Source organism: Idiotropiscis lumnitzeri, unplaced genomic scaffold (genome assembly GCF_059441095.1).
Source record: "Idiotropiscis lumnitzeri isolate Australia: NSW breed Sydney's pygmy pipehorse unplaced genomic scaffold, RoL_Ilum_1.0 HiC_scaffold_324, whole genome shotgun sequence".
Taxonomy (NCBI): domain Eukaryota; kingdom Metazoa; phylum Chordata; class Actinopteri; order Syngnathiformes; family Syngnathidae; genus Idiotropiscis; species Idiotropiscis lumnitzeri.
The window spans coordinates 45839-53945 of NW_028283862.1; the positions used below are offsets into that span (position 1 = coordinate 45839).

The 8107-nt window shown below is 43.4% G+C and overlaps 1 long non-coding RNA gene across 1 annotated transcript; it reads left to right on the forward strand.

Annotated features, from left to right (window-relative positions):
• Positions 1–957: 957 nt before the first annotated feature.
• LOC148314335 (uncharacterized) lies at positions 958–5203 on the forward strand. Its single transcript, XR_015841823.1, has 4 exons — positions 958–1061; positions 1138–1238; positions 4939–5039; positions 5117–5203. It is a non-coding gene; the product is annotated as an uncharacterized LOC148314335 (long non-coding RNA).
• The last annotated feature ends 2904 nt before the right edge of the window (positions 5204–8107 follow it).

Sequence of the window (8107 nt, forward strand, 5' to 3'; positions counted from 1 at the left end):
TTTTTGAAAGTCCGACTTTTGCCCTTTTTTGCATGTTTACAGGGGTCATTCTTTTGCACCCTGATCCTAAAGGCTTCATCTGATTGCCTTAAAATTCTGTCTGTAGCATCTGAAGACCTGGCACAAACACTGGGGCTAAAATTTTTTGTTTCCGAAATACTATATGACGGGGGCGAGGCATCAAAGTTTTCACTTAAGATTTCCTTCGCCGCAATGGACAAAATGCTTAATAACTCTCCTGCACATGCTGCTAAAAATCCAAAACTTCACATGTACATAAAGAGTCTGTACCTGAAGACATCTATATATTTATATTCATTTATACACCTTGCGCCAATCAATATCATTTTTTACATTTTGACGTACTGCACGGTGCCCTTTTAACGAATCTGATTGAAAATTGGCTAGAAAAGACTCAAGACATTGATCTTACTCTATCCCTATTTTTGTGACTTTCCTTCGAAGGGCGTGGCTATTACGGTGCCGCAGAGTCTGATTATTCTCCGTGGCAACAAAAGTTCCTGCAAAATGATTCAGATGATCCATCTTCTCGAAATTTTTCACATTTGAGGATATTCAGGCCCTGAAGACGGCTGCCAACTTATTTTTGATCGCAGTGGTAGCGCCACCAACTGGTTAAAACAAATACAAATTATTTTCGTTGATTTTTTTCTCCGGGCAGGTTAACAAAATCTACCTTACATTTGCTCGGATGAGTGTTTAGGCCTTGAGGATGTCACAATACGAAAGTCTTTCGCCTTCTTCAGAGTGTCACATGATGGTGTCTTGTGGCCCGTCTTTATCAGCTGATGTTCCATGAGGGCGTGACTTACCTGTCACAAGAATGAAGGCAAGTCACGCCCCCCGCTGTCCGTTCACTCCGCCAAAATGCTGCTCCAGGTGGTAGAGAGGATGAAGGCTCCCTTGTCTCTGTTCATGGTTTTTATGCCTCGCTTGCAGATCTCAATGGCCTCTCTGATCCAGCGCTGTTGTTTGTTCTCTTCGGTGCGGATGACCCTGCCCTTCTCCCGGTCCATGATGTGGTTTTCCCTTTTGCAGTGGTCAGTGATTGCTGATTTGTAATGTTCATGTTGTGCTTGTTCTTTTACTGCTCTGATTTTTTCATTTTTTTGACAGGTAAGTCACACCCTCATGGAACATCAGCTGATAAAGACGGGTCTCAAGACACCATCATGCGACACTCTGAAGAAGGCAAAAGACTCGCCGAAACATGTCAGGTAAAAAATTAACCTAAAACATAATTGTCTGCTTTTAATGAATCAGTCAAATATCAATAATAAGAAGACAAAATGAACCTAATACAAATAAATGAATGCTTAATAACTCCCCTGCACATGCTCCTAAAAATCCAAACCTTCACCTGTAAATAAAACGTCCCGACCTGAAGACATCTTAATGTTATTATTTTGTTATACACACAGCGCCGCCAAGTGGAATCAAAAATTTGTTTTTATTTTAATTTTCACGTACTGCACGGTGCCCTTTTGACGAATCCGACTGAAAATTAGTCAGAAAAGACTCAAGACAATGATCTTACTCTCTGCCGAATTTTGTGACGTTTTGGCAAAAGGCGTGGCTATTAAGGTGCTGAAAAGTCCGATTGTACTCTGTGGCAACAAAAGCTCCGGCAACATGACTCAGATGATCCTATCTTCTCGAAGTTGTACACATTTGAGGATACTTCAGCCCTGAAGACATCTACCGACTTATTTTTCATCGTAGTAGTAGCGCCACCAACTGGTAAAAGCTAATACAAGTTATTTTCTTGGATGTTTTTCTCCGTGCAACTCAACAAGGTCGCCCTCATATATGCTCGGATGACTGTTTCGGCCATGAGGATGTCACAACACGAAATTAGTCCTTTTTCGTGAAAAGTTGTGGGAGTGGCATTGCACTGTTCGGCAATAAAACAACGCTGATTATGAGGTTCTAAATATGAACGACAACTCGTGAAACTTTACACACACATCAGGCCGAGCAAATTTATCAATATTTTATACGTTAGTTGTGCAGCTTTTTTGAAATGGCTCGCCATGGCCCTCGAGAAATGTTCAAAAAAGCAGCCCTGATTGAGTGTTTCACCTCGCTTTTTGTAAATTTTATGGAGTACAGTGAACCCTCGGTTATCGCGGTTAATGGGGACCGAGACCACCCGCGAAAACTGAAAATCCGCGAAGTAGCGGCGCACCTTCAAAAATGCTTAAAAAAAATATACAATATATATAATAAATATATATATATATATATATATATATATATATATATATATATATATATATATATATATATATATATATATATATATATATATATATATATACGGGGAGAGAGAGAGTGAAATTCATTTTATAACAAAAAAAACAAATTATTATTAAAACGTATTATTTTTTTATTCCCCAGCCATTCTTTTTGTATTTATTTAATTACTCCGACTTTTACCTGCTGGTACGCCGTCCGGTGTGCCCTGTGAAATGAAAGGTGGCATTCTTTATTTATTTATTCATTTATTCATTCATAACTGACAGCCTCGCGCTCCGCTCGTGCCCGGGCGGAAGAGGTGCTCCAATTCGGCTTAACTGTGACACACGCCCGCCCTCCTCCCCCGGAACTTCCATTCGGTTAAACTTAGGGGCCGCTTGGCACCGCCCGTGCCCGGGGAAGGTGCTCCTCTTCGGCTTACTGTGACGCGAGCATGCCCTCCTCCTCCGGAGCTTCCATTCAGTTAAACTTAGGGGCCGCTTGGAACCGCCCGTGCCCGGGGAAGGTGCTCCTCTTCGGCTTACTGTGACGCGAGCATGCCCTCCTCCTCCGGAGCTTCCATTCGGTTAAACTTAGGGGCCGCTTGGAACCGCCCGTGCCCGGGGAAGGTGCTCCTCTTCGGCTTACTGTGACGCGAGCATGCCCTCCTCCTCCGGAGCTTCCATTCGGTTAAACTTAGGGGCCGCTTGGAACCGCCCGTGCCCGGGGAAGGTGCTCCTCTTCGGCTTACTGTGACGCGAGCATGCCCTCCTCCTCCGGAGCTTCCATTCGGTTAAACTTAGGGGCCGCTTGGCACCGCCCGTGCCCGGGGAAGGTGCTCCTCTACGGCTTAACTGCCACGCACGCCGGCCGGAGCTCTGGTACGGTCCGAACCGCGCGAAACGTCGCCACCGATCGTGTCCGGGAGAACGTGCTCTTCTTCGTCCACTCTCCTCTTCGCCCACGCTCTTCTTCGGCGCACGCCGGCCGTCTAACCGCTCCAGCGCCCCGTCGTGCCGCTCGGCGAAACTACAATGCCCCCGAATATTTTTTAGACCCGCGAAGCACTGAACCCGCGAAAGGTGAACCGCGAAGTAGCGAGGGTTCACTGTATGTATAAGACCAAGACCTACAAAAAAGTCTCTTGGAGCAATGAGCTAGGTTTTACAGGAAGTCGGCCATTTTGAATTTACTTAAAAGGGGGCGGGTCACCACAATGGACTTTGTGTAGAAATTATTATTGGGGCCCGAGCAGCGACGGCGGCGAGGTCCCTATTGTTTTTGTAGAAATTATTATTAGGGCCTGAGCAGCGACCGCTACGAGGTCCCCATTGTTTTTGTGGAAATTATTATTATTTTTATTATTATTATTATTAGGGCCCGAGCAGTGACCGCTGCGAGGTCCCTATTGTTTTTCTAGAAATTGTTATTAGGGCCCGAGCTGCGACGGCTGCGAGGTCCCTATTGTTTTTGTAGAAAATATTATTACTTTTATTATTATTAATATTATTATTATTATTATTAGGGCCTGAGCAGCGACCGCTGCGAAGTCCCTATTGTTTTTGTAGAAATTATTATTATTATTATTTTTCCGATTGTTCGATCGCATTTTTGACCCCCGAAACATGCACAAAAACTCACCAAACTTGGCAGTCTCATCGGGCATGGCGAAAAATTTGATATTTTAACGTCTAATATGAACAGGAAGTGAGTTATGAATTTTTGAAAGTCCGACTTTTGCCCTTTTTTGCATGTTTACAGGGGTCATTCTTTTGCACCCTGATCCTAAAGGCTTCATCTGATTGCCTTAAAATTCTGTCTGTAGCATCTGAAGACCTGGGACAAACACTGGGGCTAAAATTTTTTGTTTCCGAAATACTATATGACGGGGGCGGGGCTTCAAAGTTTTCACTTAAGATTTCCTTCGCCGCAATGGACAAAATGCTTAATAACTCTCCTGCACATGCTGCTAAAAATCCAAAACTTCACATGTACATAAAAAGTCTGTACCTGAAGACATCTATATGTTTATATTCAGTTATACACCTTGCGCCAATCAATATCATTTTTTACATTTTGACGTACTGCACGGTGCCCTTTTAACGAATCTGATTGAAAATTGGCTAGAAAAGACTCAAGACATTGATCTTACTCTATCCCTATTTTTGTGACTTTCCTTCGAAGGGCGTGGCTATTACGGTGCCGCAGAGTCTGATTATTCTCCGTGGCAACAAAAGTTCCTGCAAAATGATTCAGATGATCCATCTTCTCGAAATTTTTCACATTTGAGGATATTCAGGCCCTGAAGACGGCTGCCAACTTATTTTTGATCGCAGTGGTAGCGCCACCAACTGGTTAAAACAAATACAAATTATTTTCGTTGATGTTTTTCTCCGGGCAGGTGAACAAAATCTACCTTATATTTGCTCGGATGAGTGTTTAGGCCTTGAGCATGTCACAATACGAAAGTCTTTCGCCTTCTTCAGAGTGTCACATGATGCTGTCTTGTGACCCGTCTTTATCAGCTGATGTTCCATGAGGGCGTGACTTACCTGTCACAAGAATGAAGGCAAGTCACGCCCCCCGCTGTCCGTTCACTCCGCCAAGATGCTGGTCCAGGTGGTAGAGAGGATGAAGGCTCCCTTGTCTCTGTTCATGGTTTTTATGCCTCGCTTGCAGATCTCAATGGCCTCTCTGATCCAGCGCTGTTGTTTGTTCTCTTCTGTGCGGATGACCCTGCCCTTCTCCCGGTCCATGATGTGGTTTTCCCTTTTGCAGTGGTCAGTGATTGCTGATTTGTAATGTTCATGTTGTGCTTGTTCTTTTACTGCTCTGATTTTTTTCATTTTTTTGACAGGTAAGTCACACCCTCATGGAACATCAGCTCAAGACACCATCATGCGACACTCTGAAGAAGGCGAAAGACTCGCCGAAACATGTCAGGTAAAAAATTAACCTAAAACATAATTGTCTGCTTTTAATGAATCAGTCAAATATCAATAATAAGAAGACAAAATGAACCTAATACAAATAAATGAATGCTTAATAACTCCCCTGCACATGCTCCTAAAAATCCAAACCTTCACCTGTAAATAAAACGTCCCGACCTGAAGACATCGTAATGTTATTATTTTGTTATACACACAGTGCCGCCAAGTGGAATCAAAAATTTGTTTTTATTTTAATTTTCACGTACTGCACGGTGCCCTTTTGACGAATCCGACTGAAAATTAGTCAGAAAAGACTCAAGACAATGATCTTACTCTCTGCCGAATTTTGTGGCGTTTTGGCAAAAGGCGTGGCTATTAAGGTGCTGAAAAGTCCGATTGTACTCTGTGGCAACAAAAGCTCCGGCAACATGACTCAGATGATCTTATCTTCTCGAAGTTGTACACATTTGAGGATACTTCAGCCCTGAAGACATCTACCAACTTATTTTACATCGTAGTAGTAGCGCCACCAACTGGTAAAAGCTAATACAAGTTATTTTCTTGGATGTTTTTCTCCGTGCAACTCAACAAGGTCGCCCTCATATATGCTCGGATGACTGTTTCGGCCATGAGGATGTCACAATACGAAATTCGTCCTTTTTCGTGAAAAGTTGTGGGAGTGGCATTGCACTGTTCGGCAATAAAACAAAGCTGATTATGAGGTTCTAAATATGAACGACAACTCGTAAAACTTTACACACACATCAGGCCGAGCAAATTTATCAATATTTTATACGTTAGTTGTGCAGCTTTTTTGAAATGGCTCGCCATGGCCCTCGAGAAATGTTAAAAAAAGCAGCTCTGGTTGAGTGTTTCACCTCGCTTTTTGTAAATTTTATGGAGTACAGTGAACCCTCGGTTATCGCGGTTAATGGGGACCGAGACCACCCGCGAAAACTGAAAATCCGCGAAGTAGCGGCGCACCTTCAAAAATGCTTAAAAAAAATATACAATATATATAATAAATATATATATATATATATATATATATATATATATATATATATATATACGGGGAGAGAGAGAGTGAAATTCATGTTATAACAAAAAAAACAAATTATTATTAAAACGTATTATTTTTTTTATTCCCCAGCCATTCTTTTAGTATTTATTTAATTACTCCGACTTTTACCTGCTGGTACGCCGTCCGGTGTGCCCTGTGAAATGAAAGGTGGCTTTCTTTATTTATTTATTCATTTATTCATTCATAACTGACAGCCTCGCGCTCCGCTCGTGCCCGGGCAGAAGAGGTGCTCCAATTTGGCTTAACTGTGACACACGCCCCCCCTCCTCCCCCGGAGCTTCCATTCGGTTAAACTTAGGGGCCGCTTGGCACCGCCCGTGCCCGGGGAAGGTGCTCCTCTTCGGCTTACTGTGACGCGAGCATGCCCTCCTCCTCCGGAGCTTCCATTCGGTTAAACTTAGGGGCCGCTTGGAACCGCCCGTGCCCGGGGAAGGTGCTCCTCTACGGCTTCACTGCCACGCACGCCGGCCGGAGCTCTGGTACGGTCCGAACCGCGCGAAACGTCGCCACCGATCGTGTCCGGGGGAACGTGCTCTTCTTCGTCCACTCTCCTCTTCGCCCACGCTCTTCTTCGGCGCACGCCGGCCGTCTAACCGCTCCAGCGCCCCGTCGTGCCGCTCGGCGAAACTACAATGCCCCCGAATATTTTTTAGACCCGCGAAGCACTGAACCCGCGAAAGGTGAACCGCGAAGTAGCGAGGGTTCACTGTATGTATAAGACCAAGACCTACAAAAAAGTCTCTTGGAGCAATGAGCTAGGTTTTACAGGAAGTCGGCCATTTTGAATTTACTTAAAAGGGGGCGGGTCACCACAATGGACTTTGTGTAGAAATTATTATTGGGGCCCGAGCAGCGACCGCGGCGAGGTCCCTATTGTTTTTGTAGAAAACATTATTACTTTTATTATTATTATTATTATTATTATTAGGGCCTGAGCAGCGACCGCTGCGAAGTCCCTATTGTTTTTGTAGAAATTATTATTATTATTATTTTTCCGATTGTTCGATCGCATTTTTGACCCCCGAAACATGCACAAAAACTCACCAAACTTGGCAGTCTCATCGGGCATGGCGAAAAATTTGATATTTTAACGTCTAATATGAACAGGAAGTGAGTTATGAATTTTTGAAAGTCCGACTTTTGCCCTTTTTTGCATGTTTACAGGGGTCATTCTTTTGCACCCTGATCCTAAAGGCTTCATCTGATTGCCTTAAAATTCTGTCTGTAGCATCTGAAGACCTGGGACAAACACTGGGGCTAAAATTTTTTGTTTCCGAAATACTACATGACGGGGGCGGGGCTTCAAAGTTTTCACTTAAGATTTCCTTCGCCGCAATGGACAAAATGCTTAATAACTCTCCTGCACATGCTGCTAAAAATCCAAAACTTCACATGTACATAAAGAGTCTGTACCTGAAGACATCTATATGTTTATATTCAGTTATACACCTTGCGCCAATCAATATCATTTTTTACATTTTGACGTACTGCATGGTGCCCTTTTAACGAATCCGATTGAAAATTGGCTAGAAAAGACTCAAGACATTGATCTTACTCTATCCCTATTTTTATGACTTTCCTTCAAAGGGCGTGGCTATTACGGTGCCGCAGAGTCTGATTATTCTCCGTGGCAACAAAAGTTCCTGCAAAATGATTCAGATGATCCATCTTCTGGAAATCTTTCACATTTGAGGATATTCAGGCCCTGAAGACGGCTGCCAACTTATTTTTGATCGCAGTGGTAGCGCCACCAACTGGTTAAAACAAATACAAATTATTTTCGTTGATGTTTTTCTCCGGGCAGGTGAACAAAATCTACCTTATATTTGCTCGG